Source organism: Rattus norvegicus, chromosome 1 (assembly GCF_021556685.1).
Source record: "Rattus norvegicus strain SHRSP/BbbUtx chromosome 1, alternate assembly SHRSP_T2T, whole genome shotgun sequence".
Classification (NCBI taxonomy): Eukaryota; Metazoa; Chordata; class Mammalia; order Rodentia; family Muridae; genus Rattus; species Rattus norvegicus.
Window position 1 is genome coordinate 147,831,965 of NC_141534.1, and position 23,841 is coordinate 147,855,805.

At 37.6% G+C, this 23,841-nt stretch overlaps 1 protein-coding gene and 1 pseudogene across 27 annotated transcripts in view; one reads left to right on the forward strand and one right to left on the reverse strand.

Annotated features, from left to right (window-relative positions):
- The window catches only part of Cpeb1 (cytoplasmic polyadenylation element binding protein 1), a 107,778-nt gene that overhangs the window by 37,304 nt on the left and 46,633 nt on the right, over positions 1-23,841 (reverse strand).
- Snrnp48-ps1 (small nuclear ribonucleoprotein U11/U12 subunit 48, pseudogene 1) lies at positions 2,103-2,785 on the forward strand (annotated as a pseudogene).

Sequence of the window (23,841 nt, forward strand, 5' to 3'; positions counted from 1 at the left end):
CCTCAAGTTCTGAGGCTACAGATGTATGTCACAGAGATGGGCCTAAAGTTTGCATTTATAACAAACTCTCAGCTGTTAGTGCTTCTGGTCTGCTAATGACAACCTGAGTAGTGAATAGTAACTCCACTCTAAATTTGATTTGCAGAGCAGTGAGGTGCTCAGTGAGATAAACTGGACTTGCTTTCCACATCTATCCCAGACCCTTACTTGCTAGTATCTCATCCTACCCTTCCTTTCGCACTATTTTCTTCATGGTGATCATTAGCACGTTTAGATAATGTTTAGATTTTACATTTTTATTCCATTTTAGTAAAGCTCAAAAAGAAGTGAACTTATACATTATACTATCTAGGGTAAAATATAACATGGGTGTGTGTTTATGCCACAACACGTGTAGAAATATGAGAACAACCTCAAGAATTAGCTCTCACCTACTTTGTTTGAGATAGGGTCTCTCATGCTCATGATACGTCTGCCAGGCTAACTGACCTGCTTGTTTCTGCTGATCCAAAGACATTTGCCTACCATCTCCTGAAGGGACATACTAAGGTTGATTTTATGTGGGTTCTGTGGATTTAAATGAACTAAGGTTGTCAGACTTGCATAGCAAGCATGTTACCCAGTGAGCCATCTTTTCAGCCCTTGATTTTTTTCATCCTTGATCCTCAATTCATCAACCTGTGCCCTGATGCCAACAAAGCCACCTTTCTCTTTTCCCTGAGATATGCTATTTCTGTGTAGCCCTGGCAGTACTGGAATTATCTCTGTAGACCAGGCTGGCCTCAAACTCAGAGATCAAATTGCCTCTGCCTACCAGAGGATTAAGGTGCTAGGATTAAAGGTGTGCACCACCACTGCCCAGCTCTACCTTCTTAATATGAGCCAAACCTTTTTTTTTTTTGAGCTACCACCCCAAACGGCCAATATATTGATCCCTAACACTCAAATCCATTATTTCAGGGGTCACATCCTTGGAGCAATCATTCATGTAGACATCCTTTTAAAATCTGGACTCAGTTTGGTCGACACTGAATTTTCTTTTGTAAATCTTCCTTAGAAGGCTTGACTTCTACACACAGGACTGTATTCATTGCCTGTGCGGGTATTCTTCACAAGTTTGATGTGGAAAACCACTTTTGAGTTTTCTAATTAGCTAATCATCATTGCCCTTTTTGTAGATACAAGTTCATAGAGCTTTGTGGCTTTTACTTTAATGCGGATTTCTCAGCTATTCTAATCTTAGGGCACAGAAAACATCTTGTCTCCCCACAATTTTGAATCCCTTCCACATCAGGAACCTTACCAGGTATGCTATATATCCTGTAAACATATCCATCTGAGTATCCATGACCTTTTCACCTCTGAGCTCAAAGTACCAGCAGGCTTTCCCTAAGTCATCACTTACCTAAACCACGTTTAGTTTTAAATCTTAGACCAACACAGCCTTGGGACTAGTTGCAGAGTGAGGAGGGAGTCACCAATCAATGCAATAGCATCAGTGTTTTACAAATGCCACAGAAAACTCTGAAGGCTATGTGGATGCCAGACACTCAGATAAAGTATGCAGGAAAATCAGGAGAGGTTTTGATTGATACTTAGGGCAATGAAGTGAATCTGAAGTTGGTATTACTCAAGTTATCATTCTCTGGAGTGTCTACCTACAGAAGTAAAATCTTCCCCAGGAGAACGTCTATGGTTTACATAAAAGAAAGTGCTTTTCTGTTGGCTTCTTGTAGTAGTTGACACCCTCGCTTTAAGGGACACAGTGGGTAACAACTGCTGGCAATCTTTATGGACTACATGGATAGTACATCTGAGGACTGCTTAAAGCAGAATTTTGAGTGAGCAGAGTGCAATACTATTTATAGTCTATTGCTCTATTAGGACATGGACTTTAAACCAGTAGATTCTGAGTTTATGAAGCATTTATATCAAACAGTATCACTTCACTTATTGTCAAAGCAAGCATGCTTATACAGCAGGAACATAAACCACTTAAAATTGGATAATAAAATAAATTTAGGAACATAAAGTATTTTCCCTCAGCGTAAGTTCATGTAGTGCTGCTTCCAGATGCTGAAGGACACGATAGCATAGCCTGAATGGAGCCTGATCAGCTGGACTCCAGGGACAAGGTGGAGAATGAGGATGAAAGTGCACTATGTCCTTATGATTCAAATTATCACACGCTTAAATCATCACTAGAAAAGCATGTGGAATCTTGCAGATTGAGGAAACTAGGCTATGTCAAAAAGGAAGATGATCTATCACCCTGGCTTGTTTTCTGCGAGAAGAAAACAGTTGCTTTGGACAAAGATTCACAGTTCCAGACAATTAAAAAGGTAGAACTGAAGTTGGGAAAGGGTGACTGTTACAGTCAAATAATCACAGACTGTATCCTTCAGTGCCTGCTGAAGTTCCTCTGAATCACAAATGGTCTGTTTGTGACCTCACCTCCTGCTTTTATGATTTTGTCATTGAGGAGGCAAAGAAAGAAGCACTCTGTTTTTCAAGTCACTGAAAATGACGATCTGTTTGTAGAATTGGCTGCTAAAGTCAATATAGAAAATAGCCAAAAACTTTCCAAAATCTTACATAGAAATCCTTGAAGAAGTGAAAAATAGTAAAAGAAGACACTAGTTATAGAGCTAAGAATGTTCAAATAACTAAAAATTATGCTGAGGTAATTCAGGATGCAATAAAAGTGCACATGGAAAAAATCAGCAACCATTGGCAAGAAAAACGGAAAACTCAGAATGGTGCTGAAAAGAATGAAGGCCCCTAGAGGTGGATCATGACAGTCTTCCGAGGGCTATTTGGCTCTCTGGATGTTGACAGTTTATGACACAGGAGCTTCTGAGTAGGAGCCCACATAAAAGAACATATAGATGGGGTCGGGGATTTAGCTCAGTGGTAGAGCGCTTGCCTAGCAAGCGCAAGGCCCTGGGTTCGGTCCCCAGCTCCGAAAAAAAGAAAAAAAAAAAAAAAGAACATATAGATACAAATTCTGATTCAAAAAGAAGAAAAGGGGGTGATGGAGAAAAACATCAGAGTCGGAAAAAGGCTAATAAACAGAATGTTTGTGGATGTATTAATTATGCTTATAGCATAACCAATATGCTGATGTTTTCATTACAATCTTTGCATAGCTATTATAATAATGCTCATTATTTTAATAAATACTTATGCTTCAACATATCTTCTCTAGTAAATTATAGAAATTACAATGTATCTTTGGAACCTATGATGAGAAGGTGTTGAAGATGGCAAGACTCTAGCTCTTACAGCAGTGAGTGGCGTTCCTATCACTGAAGTCAGCAGTAAAAGGATCCCAGGGAGAAGCATTCTTGGGTATCACTGCAGCTGAAAATAGTGAACACTGATTTTACGATAACAAGAAATATACTGGGAGAAGTACGTGTAGATAGATGTGTCAAATGATGTGTGCCATGAGAACGAATGCAGTGTAAAATCTGCAGTGCTGAGTTATTTTGCAGTCAGTAACAAGAAATGGCCATTAACTAAGGACACTTTGGCACAAAAGGAGAAAGAGAGCATGTAGTTAAATGAAGAAGAGCAAGTGTTTTAGACAAAGAGCAAAGTTGAAAGACCCTGAAGTTGAGCTCCAACAGTTCAATGATCAAATAAAAATGAATTGAAAGCACAGCTATAAGAATTAAATTAAAAATGTCAGTTTTAGGATGAGAAAACAAGTCTGAGGCCGACAACATAGTTAAAACAAGGAACAGACCAAGAGTGCCTTTAGACCCACTGGCTAGTGCTATACGCTAGCTGCCAGTATCAATCTTGGCCTCAAGGTTTGTTGACTCTGACCACTTTGCACTGTCTTTATTCCTAACAATGAATTTAAAAGCAGGACAAAATCATTTTGTTGTTCTTGATGGCAATTAAGCTGTCTGGAAATATATAGGGTGTTATGTATTTAGAAAGTTAACAGTTCTAAGTACCTTTCTACATTCTCTTGCAATTGAATAAAAATGTCTTCAATTTAATTGAGGAGAACATTTTATTGTTGTATAAGCATGTTCTGATGGTTTGGTTGTTTACAAGCTACTCTAAAATAAAAGTACCCTGGAATGTTTCCACTTAGGATAAATTTCCATAATGTGAAACGAACTATAGTGCTTCCAAGTGATTACAATGTGACAGTCCCTTCAGTGTAGCACATACAACTATATAATTTAATCTACCAAAGTTCACCTTGTTTTCTGACATTTCCATCGTTTAACAAAATGGGGGAAAGCCTAAGTTTATGTGGTACCCAGAACTTTTCTGTAACACTATTTCATTTGTGTTAGATCCTTTATATATCCTCATTTGTTGCCCTCTTAAACCAGAATCCCATAATTGATTCACATTTGTATCAGTGGAGCATGAGAACACACCTACCACACCACTCTGATGAAAGAGCTCTTTTTGCCAGTATGTAGTTACCTACCAGAATTTTTATTCAATGAATGGTACAACCATTTTGGAAAAAGGCTGCAACTTCTTATAGGATTAAACACACAGTACTCAGAAATTCTACTCCTAGAAATTCAACTAAGAGGAATAAGAACTATGTATTCTTCTAAATAGCTGTACAGGATGGTAATAGTTTTACTAACAGCTGCCCAAACCGGGATGAAGTTCAAGATAAAAATATAGAGAAAAAGAAAAATATAGTATTTTAATAATAGTACATTATTATTAATAAGGGTATACAATACTGACATTAAAAACCAGAAATCTATGAATGTTGAGCAGAGTTAATGGTGTATACTGAATATTCAAGGATGAGCTATAGCTTATCTTCAGCTTATTTTGGTTAAATCATAAAATGAGACATTCACAAGTAGAGCAGAGGAGTAAGTAGCATGTGATAAAATGAGTATGACAAACTATCCATCAAATCTTGGTGGTAGATATTACAAGTACTCCCTCATTTTGTAATCCTTTCAATTTTCTTGCTGTGATTGAAATATTCACAATAAAATGTTGAAAAACTAAATGGCTAGACTAACCAGCTTTATTAAGGTTTTTATATTAGATGTTTTCTGTATAGTACACTAAAAAAATCTATAGGCTAAAGCTTTTGATAATCAACTTAACCCAAATGATAAAAGTCATTTTAAAATTTATAATGGCTAAGGGATATTTTCAAACAGTATTTTAACTTCCCCCAATTCTTTAGATGTATCAAGCAAAACATGGTATCTCTAAAAATTCAGTCATCTAAAATTCCAAAGCACAATTTTGACATATTTTTTAAAAAATGAATTAACAACATAAGATAGAAAGCTCTCCCATGTTCACAAAACTGTAGGATTAATATAGTGAAAAATGGCAATTCTAACAATAGCAGTCCACAAATTCAACCCAATCCCCATCATAATCTCAACACAATTCTTCCCCAAACTTGAAAAGATAATGTGTAACAGTTTCCTCCAAGATTGAAACATTCTATCCTATAGGGAAGCTCCTTAAACAGGAAGGTAAACAACTCAAAATAGCTTTAGGAAGTCCCAGAAACCAACTAGATCCTACTGCAGTATTAAAAATAAGCATGTCACTAAGCATAAAAACAAGGTATGTTGAGCCAAGCATATCTACACCTTTAATCCTAGCACTCAGGAGGCAGAGGCAGGAGGATTTTTGTTGAGTTTGAGGCCAGCCTGGTTTACAAAGCAAATTCCAGGACAACTAAGGCTACTTTACAGAAAAACTCTGTCTTGAAAAACCAACAACCAAAACCAGCCAAACAACCAAAATCCAGATAAATGTCAATAAATGGAATTGAACTGAAAATCAAAACTTGAGTCCACACACTTATGGACACCTGACTTTTAACAAAAAGTCAAAATGTACATACTGGGGGGAAAGTATCTTGAATAAATGGTACTGGTCAAACTGTATAGTTGCATATAGGAAGCTGGTCAGAGTGGATGGCTGCATGTAGAAGAGTGCAAACAGATCCCTGTCTATCACTCTGCACAAAACTCAACTCCAGTTGAATCAAGGACCTCAATATAAGACCTGATACACAGAATCTGACAGAAAAGAAAGGAGGGGAGGAATAGGCCTGAACTCATTGGCAAGAAAAAAAGACTCTGAACAGAATGCCAATAAACAGCACAGGACACTAAGACCAACAATTAATAAATGGGACCTCATGAAACTGAAAACTTCTGTATGGCAAAGGACACCATCATTTAGACAAAGTGACAGGTTGCAATATGGGAAAAGATCTTTATCAATTACATATCTGATAAAAATGGTTAGCTATCTAAAATATGTAAAAAAAATTAAGATTGGACATCAAGAAAACAAATAAGCCCATTAAAAAGAAGGGTACAGAATTTAACAGGGTTCTCAAAAGATCAAACAAACGGCTGAGAAACAAAGAAATGTTCAACATCCCTAGTCATCGGGGAAATGCAAATTAAAGCTACTCTGAGATTCCATCTGATACCACTCAGAATGGCCAAGATCAATAAAACAAATAACAGCTCATGCCCACAGGATGTGGAAAAGAGGAGCATATATTTATTGTTGGTGGGAATGAGAACTTGTATGACCACCATGGAAATCTATGTTACAGTTTCTTGGGAAGCTGGGAATAGATGTACCGTCAAGATCCAGCTGTACCACACTCTTGGGTAAATATCCAAAGGACGCTATCCCCACCCCAGGTACTTGCTCAGCTATGTCACTAATGAGTGAGTAATGAAAATGTGGTGTACACACAATGAAATGCTATTCACAACGAAATGGTGAATTTTGCAGATAAATGGATGGAACTAGAAAAGATCATATTGATGTAACTCAGACCCCAAAAGACAGATATGTGTTTTCTGTTATATACAGTTATAGCCTTTAAGCTTTAATCAGTGTGCTACAATCCAAATAATCAGAGGTTAGTTATCTCTAGTAAAGGAGTTGGGGAGAAGAGAGGATCTTCAAGGAAGGGGAAACAGAATATGTTGTTATGAGAAAGAAAAGAGGGGGGGAGGAATCTTGATTGGGAAGATTAAATATAGAGGGGAATGAAAAGAAAAGTAGAGGTAATTTGGGGAAGGACAACTAATACTAAAGGACATCTGAAAAATAATATAGAAACCTACTACTGTAAGAAGTTTCCTAAAAATATAGACAAATATGAAAGAAGTCTAAATGGAATCACAAATAATAGGAAAGACAATGCCCCAAGTAGACATCTTATGCCGCCAAGTAAAACTTCTAGTTACATCTTATTGAGTTCCTTAGCTAAGAGGCCCCATGGAAAGCCATAAGCATCAAAGGCTAGTGCCAAAGATATTGGTTAATCTTCATAACCTAATAAGGCCCTATTGCTGAAAGAAACAATTTACTTATGTCATGGAACAAGAAGTCCAGCTGGTGCTTAATTAGAAGCTTATATGTTCATATTCTTGTGGGGTGAATGTGTAGAAGGCAGAGGATGATACTAGTGTCTTCTTCTATTAGTGCATACCCTTATTTCTTGAGGGTTTTTCACTGAATTTGGCTGGTGCTCACCAACTGAGCTAATATGACTGGCTAATGAATTCCAGGGGTTCTTTTGTCTCTGCCTCCCTAGTATCAGGGTGGCAGGTATACACCTGTAGGTTTAAATTTTTCAAAATTTACTTTAATTAGGGTTCTTAAATGCTTCAGCCTTCCTTCTAGCCCACTGAACAGAGGTAGCAGAGAAAGAAGGTTAATAGGAAAAGGGGGTTGTGGCCCTGTTTAAAAGTAGTTCTTTGGCACAATTCCAATCTTTGTTGTCAGGATTATCAGCTGTCTAATAGCAAACACCAAACACAAATCAGTAAAAGCAGCTAGATCCAGCAGAAACTTCAAGGCTCCACTGAATTGGCACAAGTCAGTAGGTGCAGCAAAAATCAATCTGAATCCCACAAGAAGATTGGTGCATTTCTGTCTCTGAAGACCAGCAATGCGCTGCAGGTGTAGCAATGCTAAAGCATTCTTACTGTCTACGGGGTTATATTTCTATTATTTTTATACATCATGCCTTCTCATGTGTCTGCTTCAGCAAAACATCCTCTCACAAGACAGCTTCCAGAAAAAATTATGTGACACAACTGAGTTTCCACAGAAACCAGATTTCCACTTCACATACCCCTACTATACCTCACTTTGTTTGTTTTTGGGAGACAGAGTTCTCTATGTAGCCTTGACTGTCCTCAGAGATCCTTCTGCCTCTGTCTCCCGAGTACTGGGATTAAAGTTGTGCACCATTACTAGTCCATGCACCTAACTTTCTATGAGGGACTGAACACACGTCCTCATGCTTGCAAGCACTTTACCTATGAAAGTGTCCCCCAAGTACTCCCACCCCCACATACAATGGAGGAAGAGTCATTTCTCAACTGCTCATGATGCTGGATGGTATGCATATAACTGGTTCCTTAGATAATAGGCAAGTCTACAAAGATAAAAAAATTAAACTCACTTGGTGATTTAAATGAAAATGCCTCCTCATAGACTTATAGGTAGTGGCATTATTTAAAAGGATTAGGACATGGGGTTGGGGATTTAGCTCAGTGGTAGAGCACTTGCCTAGCAAGTGCAAGGCCCTGGGTTCGGTTCCCAGCTCCGAAAAAAAAAGAAAAGGAAAAAAAAAAGGATTAGGACATGTGGCTTTGTTAGAGGAAGTATGTCGCTTGGGGTGGGCTTTGAGATTTAAGAAGCTCAAGCCAGGCCCAGTGTCACTTTCTGCTGCCTGCCAACCAAGATGTAGAACTCTCAGCTACCTCTCTAGTACCATGTCTCCATGAGTGATGCTTTGTTTACCATAATAACAATAACAGACTAAACCTCTAAACTGTAAGCCAGCCCCAATTAAGTATTTTCCTTTTATAAGAGTTGTTGTGGTCATGGTGTCTCTTCACAGTGATAGAAACCCCAAGACATTTATTTTGAAGAAACAAAAGAAAAATCAATCTTGATGAAACTGGAGTCTTAACTTACACATTCCTGGCTTTTCAATCATTCCTTTCTATTTTGTGAACTATGTACTGGGAACCTTCCAACATAGTATTTTTTTGAAAGTTAGTTCTCATTAATTTAGTCATTTTCAAATAAGAAAATGTGTGATTCAAACCCTTTCACAAGAATTGATCAACCAAGCAAATAGTACACACAAAGCAAAATTTTCTGGGATCAAAGCCTTCACAGTTCTAGTACCAGGCAACAGAGCCACAAAGAAAAGTTGTAAAAGAACTGAAGGACCTCCTGTTTGTTCTTCGCTGGAGAACAAACAAAGCTTAGAATAAACCAAATGACACTGCTACCATATAGGTAGAGGTAGACTCTAAATCTAGATGTTGGCATGGCACCAATAAGCACAATGACCAGCACATACTCCCACTCCTCTTCACTCAGATTCCCATGGAGCCTTGCATTCCACGATCCCACCCTACAAAAAATTAGTTTATGATTTATGTTTGTTTTATGAGTATTTAGCCTGCGTGTATAAAAGTGCATGTAGTACTCACAAGGCCAGGGAAGATGTCAGATGTCCTGGACTTGGAGTTGCAGATATTTATGAGCTACCACATGGGTGCTGGGAACTGAAACATCACTAAACATTCTTAACCAGTAGATGGTCTCTCTAGTTCCAAGAACTAAATTATTACTCTTACTCATTCCCCTTTTCCTAAAATTTCCATTTACTCTAAAAAAAGCCATATGCATGTATTATATTTGAAGATGATAATTTTAATTCCTCAAGGAAATCTAAAGCAAAGCCTGTTGATTCAAGACCAGATTAATATAATCGATGGATTCTGGAAGGGAAGTTAAAGCTAGAATCTAATATCCTGTTTAGTGCTGTCCCCAAGTTATATATAAAAATCAACAAAGTTGAAGTGGTAAGTCAGTGTTAACGGCCCTCGCTTTTTATGAATGGACCTCAAAACAAACAAAGCATTTAGGCAACTAGGGCAAGTAACTCGGTTGTAAAATTCTTACGTAGTCTGCACAAGGCCCTGGGTTCAGTCCCTAACACCCAGGGACATAAAGACTAAGCTGGTCAGTTTCTGGAGGATTATCAAAGATGTGCATTGAAAGCTCAAAAAGGGGGTGGAGAGATGGCTCAGTGGTTAAGAGCACTGTGTCTGCTCTTCCAGAGGTCCTGAGTTCAATTCCCAACAACCACATGGTGGCTCACAACCATCTGCAATGGAACCTGTTGTTTCCTTCTGGTGTGTCTGAGGAGATGACAGTGTACTCACATACATAAAAAAAATAAGCCTAAAACATAGCAAGTTCAAAATGATATTTATTTTTAGATGGTCAAGTCTACTTTCAGGGATAACCACAGATGTAGCAAAAGTTTTAACTTCAGGTACTGCTCACTAGTGTATAAAACAGATACTTTTTTTTATCAGTCTAAATTATGGGAACTCTAAATTCTATTCATGCATTTAGACTCCAATAATGCTTCTATTTACATAGCATAATGTTATACAGACCTATAAAATATAAAAATTAATAACAGAAAAAGGAAGCAAAATGGAGAATTAACATTCTGAAAGACTTCATGTAGATGAAACTTGTATATTGGGAAATATTGGGAGACTGATCAAAATGTCTATAGTAGTTATGTATGAGGTCTCTCAACTTTTGGGGGCATCTTTTTTCTATAAAAACTTTTTTTTAAAAGAATTATCTATTTGTGTATATGAGTACAGTGTAGCTGTCTTCAGACACACCAGAAGAGGGCATCAGATCCCATTTCAGATGGCTGTGAGTCACTATGTGGTTGCTGAACTCAGGACCTCTGCAAGAGCAGTCAGTGCTCTCAACCACTGGGCCATCATCTCTCCAGCCTTACAAAAACTTTTTTTTTTTTTTTTTTTTTTTGGAGCTGGGGACCGAACCCAGGGCCTTGCGCTTGCTAGGCAAGCGCTCTACCACTGAGCTAAATCTCCAACCCCACAAAAACTTTTATAACAACCATTACTAGGAAAAGAAAAAAACTTCTTACTAAATAGGGTAAGGTGCTCAGATTTAAAACCTTCCAAGTAAAATTGATTTTTTTGATGTTTGAAAAAAGTCCACACTAAATTGAGATTTTAAAATTTTACATGAGACCAATGACAAAATGAAATCTGGATGATAATACAATGTAAATACACCAAGTTTCAAATAAAAAAGAAAACAATAAGACTTTTAATTGTGATTTCTTTCCCCTTGAATTATGTGCCTCAGAAGGTATTTTCTCCTTTCCTACCTTGGTCTCGTCTCCTAAGGACCTGGTGATCCTTATTGTCTGTTCACAATTAACACCAACTGATCTACTTGTGGGCAAAATGGGGTTTATACAGACAGAACATGTTGACTTGAGGTTTTTACTCTAGTTTATGAGGTTTATTTGCTGAAATAGACCTCAATGACTAAAACACATAGTAAACTAGTTTTCTCTTGAACATACTACTTTAGAATAGCTGAGCTGCCCGAAAAGAGAATAGTTGGATTCTATGATCAAACACTCTTTGGAGCTGGTTTAAGTTTGGTGTTAAAATCTCATTCCACAGGGAAACAGAACAAAACTAAAGGATAAGCAGCTCTGCTGGAAGAGATCCATAAGCAACACCTGGCTCTCCAGTTAACATAGAGAACCACCAAGCTGCAGGGGAGTCTGGGAAATGTAGCCTTTCTTTTAGTGTATGCAGACTTGATCCTCTTATTCTGTTATCCTTTTTATTGTACCTTGGGAAAGAAAACAAAAAACAGATTCTATTCTTCTCAAAGCAGAAAGTGGATTGTTGTATTTATATATTCTCAAGGCAGAATGCAAAAGATTTCCCATTTTCTAATGTTTCAGCTCTTGATAACAAGAAATCAAGCTAACACTTTTATTCTGTTAACACAATTTTTGTGAAATGGGCTAAAAATGAAAGGCAAATCCTTATTTTGTAAACAAGGAACTAAAAATCCACCGAGAAGAAAATGGTACAAAAAAAAATTGAGGGGTATCCCAGGAATCTAAGTACTAAATCCCAATTTCAAGATGCTCCAAAGCCAGTATTCCAAAAACTGGGGGATCATTGGTCCTGGGAATATGCCCTGAACATGATTAAAATCACCACCACTCTATGGAAGTCTAAGACTTACTAAACTTGACAGTTGTCCTGGTTAGTTTTGTCAACTTCACACAAGCTGACAAATGCCTCCATCAGGTTGCCTCTAAGCATGTCTGTACCGCACTTCTTCGTGATTGATGTGGGAAGCCCAGTCCATTGTGGTAGGGCCACAATGGGCAGGTGGTCTTGGGGGAAAGAAAGGAGGTTGGGCAGGTCAGTAAGGAGCACCCTTCCATAGCCTTTACTTCAGTTCCTGTCTCCAGGTTCCTGCCCTGAGAACTCCCTCAGTAATGGAGTATGGCCTGAGAGTTGCAAGCTACAATAAAATAAAACTTTTCTTCCCCAAGTTGCTTTCAAGTTGAGTGTTTTATTACAGCTCTAAGGCAACAGGTATGTGACCAAGAGAAGAGGAATATTTCCAGATTCTTGCTTAGTGATGTCCCTCTCCTAAGTGGGAGCATCCTTTTCCAGGTTGTTCTCAGATGTTGTCCACTCCCTTTGGGACAACATGTTACCTTTTGAGATACCTGATGCTCATGCTTTCTTTCTGCCTCCCTCCCTTTCCTTTCTTCTTTCCTCTCCCCCTTTCTTTCTTTCTCCACGCAAGAATGCCTTCCAGTAACATTCGATGACACTCACAGGCACAGATGACCACTCAACAAGTCAAGGAAAAAGGGTCCCAAAATGTGTTTTGTGGAAACACTAATTAAACACCTGAGACTACAGGGTGGGTACATACTATCATGCCAGGTTTTTAGTTAAACAAATACTAACTGGATTTGACTTTGTGTTCTTAATCATTATAGGATCCATGTCTTCAATCATACTCTTTTCCATCCCAGAAACAAGTTTCTCCACTCATTAAAAACCCTAGTGTTGTAGGATTTCCAACTAATTCCTCCCTTGACAACTTAAGTTACAAACCTATTTCACAAGGGGTTTCCATGGAGCACGGGACTTTTCATTTAAATTTCTATTATTAGGATGAAAATAACTAATTTTGTTTTATAATTATTTATGCCCTGTTCTGAATATTTGCTTTATATCTGCTTTCTTATTAGTTGTAATAATTTTCTTTGAGATGGGCTCTCTCAATGTAGTCCTGGCTGCCTGGAAGTTGCTATGTAGACTAGGCGTCTGGTCTGCTTGCCTCTGCCTTCCAGGTGCTGGGATTAAAGTGTGTCCTACCATAACCAGCCTTGTAATAATCTCCTACTGATCTTTTGAATTCTCTAGACATTAAGTGATATCCTCTCAACAGTGCATTAAATTGCACAACAACAAACAGGAAAGACTTCAAACACCACAACTAGCACTGATTCCTGAGGCCTTTATCGTTATCTCTGAGTGGCCTCCTACCCTGTAACTGTATTCATCCATTTTTCAGTCAAAAGAGACAGAATATCCACATTTGAAAATTGAAACGTAAGTGATTCTGACAGCGATTAAGACATGATCAAGTTTTCTTAGTAGCACAACTCTTGACAGTCCAGCAGATGGGGATGGTGCCACACAGACCAAGGCTTTTAGAGAGAATCAAACACCAGTCTTCAGTTTCACAAATGGGGAGGTGGGGGAGTAAAACAAGAAAACTAACTTTTTAGGTTTAAGAGGGCCATACAACTTATAAACCATGGAGAAATTAAATATCATGCCCATTTTGTAAATACTGACTCAAAAGAAGTAAAGCAATTTTTCCAAGGTCACATAGGTTCCATTACAAATCAATGTCACTTTGTCCTGATGGTTTTTAAAGGTTATTTAATTTTTTAAAGTCACAAAATAAGATTACTTCATAATCTGCAATGCTTCTCATCCTCATCCTGCTTGCTTTGAGTGAGCAGTTTAAAGCATATTACTTTTATGCCACTTTGTATCTTTTCTAACACTGGTATGACTTAACTCTAAGTTCCATGAACATTATAATCTAAAAAAGATTCTAATGACTTAATCTTGTGTATTAGGCATTATGAAAGCAATCTTGATTTCATGGATATACAAGTTTTGTGGTAGACACACACTAAATCACACAAACGAAGTGTTTCGAACAGATAGGAATTAGAGGAGGACGGCACATGGAGAGTTCTTGCACAAGGGTGGAATGGGTTTCAAATTCTCCAGGGAAGCACATCTTTCAGTTATCTTGAATAATTTGCCCTGTCCTTCAGCATGAAATGGCTGAAGTATTTTTTTCCAAATAAAATAAAACAGCCAGGAGTTCTGCCCTATCTTTTTTAAATCATGAATTCTAATCTCATATCCTTTCCTGTATGCAAGTTAGCATTTACTATCCTATGTAAAGAATGAATACCACACTCAAACAAACCACACTCCAAAACAACTTAATTGCATTCCCTATGTACTAGGTAATATTTAAAACTGCAGGTTTATTAAACAGTTATTTCTCTAGAGTTCAGTCAGAGAAAGTTACTTCAGTTACTTTTTGTTCAGGGTACCAAACAGCTGGAGGAAAAAACTCAACCTACACAAAATTAAATCCTATCATTTACAAGTCTGGATTTTTGTGTTCAATAAGAAAGAAAACTAAAGACACTGATTCAAACTGGTTTCACAGCTATTCTAAATGGGGAGGTATGATTGTGAGCATACCTTTATACTTAGGGACAGAACTATGAAAGTGTGAATTCACAATTATTACTCCTAACCAGATTAATGTTTTAAAAATTTCAATTTGTCAGTAAAAGACTATAGTTATGTAAGCTGACTTTATAGCACTTTCCCTGAGTTATTTATTGGAAACTATATAATAATGAATTAAAAGCTGTCCCTCATCTTTTAATTTCTTCAACAATGGAGACAATCACAACTCTCCTTAAGACATTTTTCAATAGCCTGGTAGCTTCCTGTGCCAAGGGAAATATTAAAAATACTAGTAGCTTTAAAAAGTTGTTCTACTTATTAAGGAAATGGGAATCAAAATGAGAATTTTACTTCATCAAGCTATAAAAATTATAGCATTCAACGGTGAGAAGTCATTTTGTTAATTTCCTTCACTCATGTATGGTGAGGCTGCACAATCAAACTGTGGAAGGGACAAAAAGGGTAGCATTTTCATACTTTTAAGAGTTTTAAAATTTTTGAAACTGCTTAATCCAAGCTTACTAGCTGCAGTACTACAGTGTCCTGCAGGGTTCCGGGTATGCTTCAGTAGTAGAGTAAGTTCTAAGTCCTTATCCCAGAAATATACCACCTAAATAAACATGTCAACATCCATCCCTAAATAAACACAGATGCAAGAATTATTTGCCTATAAAGGCACTCATCACAACATTATCAAAGGTAAAAAACGTATTTCCCTTAGTATGAATAATTTTAATCAATAAACACAGGCTCAATCTAAGACCATGCTGTTTTGCCTCTCTTTTACCCTTGTCTGAGAACACTCTAGCTGAGCACAATGGCACATGCCGTTACCCCAGAACACTGGAAATTAAGGAGAACCGTGAGTCCTGGACCAACTTGGGCTAACAGTGAACTATAAGCTAATCCACTTATATAAGGAGACCCTATCTTAAACAAGCCTTTACATGACTGAATTTGTCATCCTTGTATACCCTGTAAATGTCACCTTCTCAAAAAGAAGAGACAGACAGACAGACAGACAGACAGACACACACACACACACACACACACACACACAGGGGGGTGGGGGAGTCTTCCCTAAATTCTCTCCTATCCTGACCCACACAAATTATATAACCACTGAACCTCTGGGCTCTGTGATTTCCCTATCTGGCCCTACCAGTTTAGTTTTCAAATTCTACAGACTAATGTGAAAAGTCTTGTTTGTGCTACCTTCTACCACCCTTCTGTACCCACACACATACTATTCATAGCTGTTCTACAAGAGAGCAGATGCTGGGCTATCTGCTCACATCTGTAGTTACAGCATGCAGAACAATTTGATTATTATGTGTTAAAGAATTGTCCCTTTGTTGTGTTTTTAAACATGGTTAATAGTTTTATTCTCAAGAATACTATTGCAATTTAAGAGTTGGTTCTCTGCTGTGTACTGTAGATATTTTTTCCTTTTTAGACACATATATTCATTTAAGTTATACAACTCAACCAGGCATGTTAACCTGACTCCTGTACTCCTACTTGGGAGAATTAAGCAAGAGGATTACCTGGCCCCACAATTCCAAATCAGTCTGAGAAACACTTAAGAGACACCATCTCAAAAAATTTGCATATATACACAGAAACAAACAAGCTTGTTATATAATTCAGTGGTTTTTAGTGTCCCAACACTAAAGTTTAAACATTTTTACCACTTCCAAAGGGAACTGTCCAGTAGCTATTCCTATTCCCCCTCTGGCCCTTTCTGTGCAGTCATTAGCCAGTCAAATCAATCAATCCAGCATCCTCTGGATATTCACAAAAATGGAACCCTGCAATTATGCAGCCTTTTAAAAAGTGTGTTTCCCTTAGCAAGTTTTCAAGGCACACCCACATTTCAATACCAACCAGGACTTCATTCTTTATGACTCAATAATGTGTTCTATGACAGCAGCACTCTTGGTTTATCCACTCACTGGTTGTTCCTATAATCTGGGACAGTATGAAAAAATGCTGCTGCAGAAGTCTGTCTATAGGTTTTTACTTAGACCTATGATCAATTCTTTACAATGCCGGGGGACTAAGTCTAATGCCTCCCTCACATATGCTAGCAAGCAGCCTTGCCACCAAACTAGTAAGCTTCTATAGCCTTTGAATTGATGTTTGGGGTTTTTTTTTAAGTTTTTTTTGAAGATTTACTTTTTAAAGAGAGAGAGGGGGGAGAGAGAGAGAGAGAGAGAGAGAGAGAGAGAGAGAGTGTGTGTGTGTGTGTGTCTTTGTGCGCACGCGTGGGCATATGTGCATGTACATGTAAGGGCCTGCAGAAGCCAAAGGCACTGGTTACCCTGAGTCAGAAGATAAAGGCCTTTGTCAGCCATTTAATGTAGGTGCTTGGTACTGAACTTGAGTCCTCTGAAAGAACAGTAGGTCCTTAACTACTGAGTCATCTCACTAGCCCTCATTTCTTTTAAATATAGGTTGAAGTCAACTTTTAAATCATCTGATAACTTACACATGACCATTTGACAACTCCTATACTATTTTCCAAAGCAGATAAAACATTCTCCATAAACAGAATTCCACTTCTTCCACATTTTGATGGATTTTTAAAAATTAGTCACTCTACTGAATATGAAGAAAATCAACTGTTTAAGGATAGGATCATATGAACAAAAATAGGGAACTGCAATGGATCAAAACACATCTAATACATTACGTCCACAAGACCATGATAATATTGGAAAAACTTACTGGTCAATTTTGGAGAATCAACTCAGTATTATATAACAAAATAATCAGAAGTAATCAACCATTTAATTGCTTTCCCTAGGTTTTTTTTTTATTTTCTAGGTTAACCAAGCAATGAAAACTTCTTTTTACAAAATTACATCAGTTAATAAATGAAGTATGAGAGATACAAAATTGCTGTCCATCTCTAATATATTAATGCATCTAGGTATGCTGGCACAGATGCTAAAATATGGGCAGTGGTGGCACACACCTTTTCTCCCAGTACTCAGGAGGCAGAGGTAGTTGATCTCTGAGTTGGAGGCCAGCCTGGTCTACAGATAGAGCCCCAGGACAGACAGGGCTACACAGACTCTGTCTGTCTGTCTGTCTGTCTGTCTGTCTGTCTGTCTCTCCCTCCCCCTCTCTCACACTCACACGGAGAGCTAAACTTAAGTTTCTAAATATAATCAGTTAATTAAAAATATTGAGGGATATTAAGCACTGACAGAAATCTATATTGTGGATAATTCTACAAAATAATCAATATGGATTTCTCAACAAATAAATTCAAGATAAAAAGAAATAGAGGAAGCAAATGGAGACTAAAGGTAACTAGAAATTTCTAAAAATCATCTGTATGTTTATTTACCTCCTAAGAATTCAAACCAAGTATGGGCTTACCCATAAGAGATTCAGTCAATACTTGCAAGAATGTAACAAAGTAGGTTGCTTAGACTCCCAACACCACGGCATTCTGACTAGTCCATCTCAGTTAACCTGCTGAGGTGTTTCCACAGTATTACAGACACCTGTGCTCGTGGGTTATACTCTTAAACTTCCTATTTGTACTACTAGCAGAGTCATATCTCAAAATTATAAGACCTCTGACAAACAAAACAAACAAACAAACAAAAAAAAAACAACAGTGGGCACCAAGTCCCATCCCCCCATCCCTAACAAAAAAGCTATTGGTTAATGACTGCCAGAGAGGAAATCAGTTTTCTTTAATGGTATGATAAATCAGGTATAGTGATCACATTCCAGTACAGACCCATGCCAAGGAGCAGTTGGCCAACACCAACTGGACTCAATTGTGGTGTTAAGGGAGATATAAGTTAGGTAGGAAGGAGAGTAGGAGGGAATCTGGGAAAAGTTGGGAATATGATTAAATTCTCAAAGAATAAAGGCATATAAAAATTTTTGTACTTCAAAGGAAGCCTATCAAGAAAGTCAGAGATAGTACCCATAACAAAGAAACTTGTGTGTCTGGTAACGGTTTAGTATTTAACTTGTATAAAGAAAATTTATACAAATAACAAAACAACAAAGTTTCAAATTGTTGGTTTAAGTTAAAAATGTGTAAATGAGCTAAATGGTAGCTATTAGAAGATGGGGAACAACTAATGGAGTAATGTAAAGAAGATACTGGCCTTCCTATCTCCATCCGCACCCAGAGCTGGGGCTGTCCCACAGCCGTCCATACCCAAATCCAGCCCGGAGAGCTGATGTCCCAGGAGTGTTCCACTCCTAAGATCACAGGCTCAAAAGCCCACAAACAGGAGGGACAGGCTCCAATCAGAGATAGCAAGACCAACTATCACCAGAGATAACCAGATGGTGAGAGGCAAGCTCGAGAACTTAAGCAACAGAAACCAAGGCTACTTGGCATCATCAGAACCCAGTTCTCCCACCACTGCAAGTCCTGGATACCCCAATACACTGGAAAAGCAAGACATGGATTTAAAATCACATCTCAGGATGATGATAGAGGACTTTAAGAAGGACATAAACAACTCCCTCAAACAAATACAGGACAACACAGGTAAACAAGTAGAAGCCCTTAAATAGAAAGCACAAAAATCCATTACAGAATTAGAGGAAAACACAACCAAGCAGGAGAAGAAATTGAACAAAACCATCCAGGGTCTAAAAATGGAAATAGAAACAATCAAAAAATCACAAAGAGAGATAACCCTAGAGATAGAAAAGCTAGGAAAGAGATCAGGAGTCATAGATGCAAGCATCACCAACAGAATACATGAGATAGAAGAGAGAATCTCAGGGGCAGAAGATACCATAGAAAACATTGACACAATAGCCAAACAAAATAGAAAAAGCAAAAAGCTCCTAACCCAAAACATTCAGGAATTCCAGGACACAATGAAAAGATCAACCTAAGGATAATAGGCATAGAAGAGAACAAAGATTCCTAACTTAAAGGGTCAGTAAATATCTTCAACAAAATTATAGAAAAACACTTCCCTAACCTAAATAAAGAGATGCTCATGAACATACAAGAAGCCTACAGAATTCCAAATACATTGGGCCAGAAAAGAAATTCCTCCCATCACATAATAGTCAAAACAGCAAATGCACAAAACAAAGAATATTAAAAGAAGTTAAGGGGAAAAGGTCAAGTAACATATAAAGGCAGACCTATCAGAATTACACCAAACTTCTCAACAGAGACTAAGAAAACCAGAAGATCCTAGACAGATGTCATACAGACCCTTGGAGAACACAAATGCCAGCCCCGGCTACAGTATCCAGCAAAACTCTCAATTAACATAGATGGAGAAACCAAGATATTCCACGACAAAACCAAATTTATACAGTATCTTTCTACAAATCCAACCCTACAAAGGATAATAGATGGAAAACTCCAACACAAGGAGGGAAACTATACCCTAGAAAAAGCAAGAAAGTAATCTTTCAACAAACCCAAAAGAAGAGAGACACAAAAACAATTCCACCTCCAACAACAAAAACAGGAAACAACAATCATTCCTTAATATCTCTTAACATCATTCCTTAATATCTCTTAACATCAACAGACTCAATTCCCCTGTAAAACGACATAGACTAACAGACTGGATATTTTAACAGGACTCAGCATTTTTGCTGCATACAGCATTTTGCATTTCTGTGACATAGACACTACCTCAGAGTAAAAGGCTGGAAAACAATTTTCCAAGCAAATGGTTCCTAGCTGGAATAGCCATTCTAATATCAAATAAAATCAACTTTCAACCAAAAGTTATCAAAAAAGTTAAGGAAGGAACTTCATATGCAAAGGAAAAATCTACCAAGATGAACTCTCAATTCTGAACATCTATGCCCCAAATGTAAGAGCACCCACATTCATAAAAGAAATTTTACTAAAGCTCAGAACACACATTGAACCCCACACAATAATAGTGGGAGACTTCAACACCCCACTCTCATCAATAGGTCACTGAAACATAAACTAAACAGACACAGTGAAACTAACAGAAGTTAAGAACCAAATGGATTTAACAGTTGTCTGTAGAACATTTCATCCAAAAACAAAAGAATATACCTTCTCCAGAATTGGCCATATAACTGGTCACAAAACAGGCCTCAACAGATTAAAGAAGATTTAAATAATCCCATGCATCCTATCAGATCACCATGGACTAAGGCTGATCTTCAACAACAACAACCACCACCACCACCAGAAAGCCCACATACACATGGAAGCTGAACAAGGCTCTACTCAATGATAACTTGGTCAAGGAAGAAATAAGAAAGAAATTAAAGACTTTTAGAATTTAATGAAAATGAAGACACAATATACCCAAATTGATGGGACACAATTAAAGCAGTGCTAAGAGGGAAAACTCATAACTCTGAGTGCCTCCAAAAAGAAACAGCAGAGAACATACATTAGCAGCTTGACTGCACACCTAAAAGCTCTAGAACAAAAAGAAGCAAATACACCCAAGAGGAGTAGAAAGCAGGAAATAATCAAACTCAGGACAGAAATCAACCAAGTAGAAACAAAAAGGACTATACAAGCAATCAACAAAACCAGGAGCTGTTACTTTGAGAAAAATCAACACAATAGATAAACCCTTAGCTAGACTAACCTGAGGGCACAGAGACAGTATCCAATTAACAAAATCAGTAATGAAAAGGGAGACATAGCAAGAGAAACTAAGGAAATTCAAAAAAATCAGCAGATTCTACTACAAAAGCCTACTCAACAAAACTGGAAAATCCAGATGAAATGGACAATTTTCTAGACAGATAGCAGGTACCAAAGTTAAATCAGGGCCAGATAAACCATCTAAATAGTCCCATAACTCCTAAAGAAATAGAAGCAGTCATTAAAAGTCTCCCAACCAAAAAAAAAAAAAAAAAAAAAAAAAAAAAAAAAAAAAAAGCTCCTAGGATCAGATGGGGTTAGGTGCAAAATTTTATCAGACCTTCAAAGAAGACCTAATAGCCATTCTATTCAAACTATTCCACAAAATACTGTTTGGAACACTACCCAATTTGTTCTTTGAAGCCACAATTACATTTATACCTAAACCATAGAAAGACCCTACAAAGAAAGAGAACTTCAGACCAATTTCTCTTATGAATATGGATGCAAAAATACTCACATTCTAACAAACTAAATCCAAGAATGATCTGTCATCAAAAGCAAGTAGGCTTCATCCCAGGGATTCAAGGATGGTTCAATATACGAAAATCCAACAACATAAATCACTATATAAACAAACTCAAGGAGGGAAAACCCATATGATCATCTTATTAGAAGCTAAGAAAGCATTTGAAAAAAATTCAACACCCCTTCATGTTAAAAGTCTTGGAAAGATCAGGAATTCAAAGCCCATACCTAAACATAGTAAAAGCAATATACAGCAAACCAGTAGCCAACATCAAGCTAAATGGAGAGAAACTTGAAGCAATCCCACTAACATCAGGGACTGGATGAGGCTGCCCACTCTCTTCCTACTTATTCAATATAGTACTTGAAGTCCTAGCCAGAGCAATTAGAAAATATAAAGAGGTCAAAGGGATACAAATTGGAAAGGAAGAAGTCAAAATATCACTATTTGCAGATGATACGATAGTATACTTAAGTGACCCCAAAATTCCACCAGAGAACTCCTACAGCTGATAAACACCTTCAGCAAAGTGCCTGGGTTTTAAATTAACTCAAACAAATCTGTAGCCTTCCTCTACTCAAAGGATAAACAGGATGAGAAAGAAATGGCACTTTTCACAATAATCACAAATAATATAAAACACCTTGGCGTGACTCTAACCAAGCAAGTGAAAGATCTGTATGACAAGAACTTCAAATCTCTAAAGAAAGAAATCGAAGATCTCAAAAATGGAAAGCTCGGGGGCTGCGGATTTAGCTCAGTGGTAGAGCGCTTACCTAGGAAGCGCAAGGCCCTGGGTTCGGTCCCCAGCTCCGAAAAAAAGAACAAAAAAAAAAAAAAAAAAAAAAAAAAAAAAAGGAAAGCTCTCCCATGCTCATGAATTGATAGGATTAATACAGTAAAAATGGCCATCTTGCCAAAAGCAATCTACAGATTCAATGCAATTTTCATAAAAATTCCAACTCAATTCTTCATAGAGCTATAGCAATTTGAAAATTATTTGGAATAACAAAAAACCCAGGATAGCGAAAACTGTTCTTAACAATAAAAGTACTTCTGGGGGAATCACCATCCCTGACCTCAAGCTGTATTACAGAGCAATCATGATAAAAACTGCATGGTATTGGTAGAGATGGGCAGGTAGATCAATAAAATAGAATTGAAGATCCAGAATTGAACCCACACACATATGGTCACTTGATCTTTGACAAAGAAGCTAAAACCATCCAGTGGGGGGGGGGGGGCAGCATTTCAATAAATGGTGCTGGTTCAACTGGAGGTCAGCATGTAGAAGAATGCAAATCTATCCATTCTTATCTCCTTGTACAAAGCTCAAGTCCAAGTGGATCAAGGACCTCCACATCAAACCAGATACACTGAAACTAATAGAAGAGAAAGTGGGGAAGAGCCTTGAACACATAGGCACAGGTGAAAAATTCCTAAACAGAGCACCAAAGGCTTATTCTCTAAGACCAAGAATTGACAAATGGGACCTCAAAAAATTGCAAAGTTTCTGTAAGGCAAAGAACACTGTCAATAGGACAAAATGGCAACCAACAGATTGGGAAAAGATCTTTACCAATCCTACATCCAATAGAGAGCTAATATCTAATATACACAAAGAACTCAAGAAGTTAGACTCCAGAGAACCAAATAATCTTATTAAAAATGGGGTACCAAGCTAATCAAAGAATTCTCAACTGAGAAATATTGAATAGCCAAGAAGCACGTAAAGAAATGTTCGACATCCTTAGTCATCATGGAAATGCAAATCAGAACAATTCTGAGATTCCACCTAACACCAGTCAGAATGGCTATGATCAAAAAACTCAGGTGACAGCAGATGCTCGCAAGGATGTGGAAAAAGAGGAACACTCCTCCATTTTTGTTAGAATCCGAAGCTGGTACAACCACTCTGGAAATCAGTCTGGCAGTTCCTCAGAAAATTGGACATAGTGCTACCTGAGGACCTAGCTATACCACTCCTGTGCATACACCCAAAA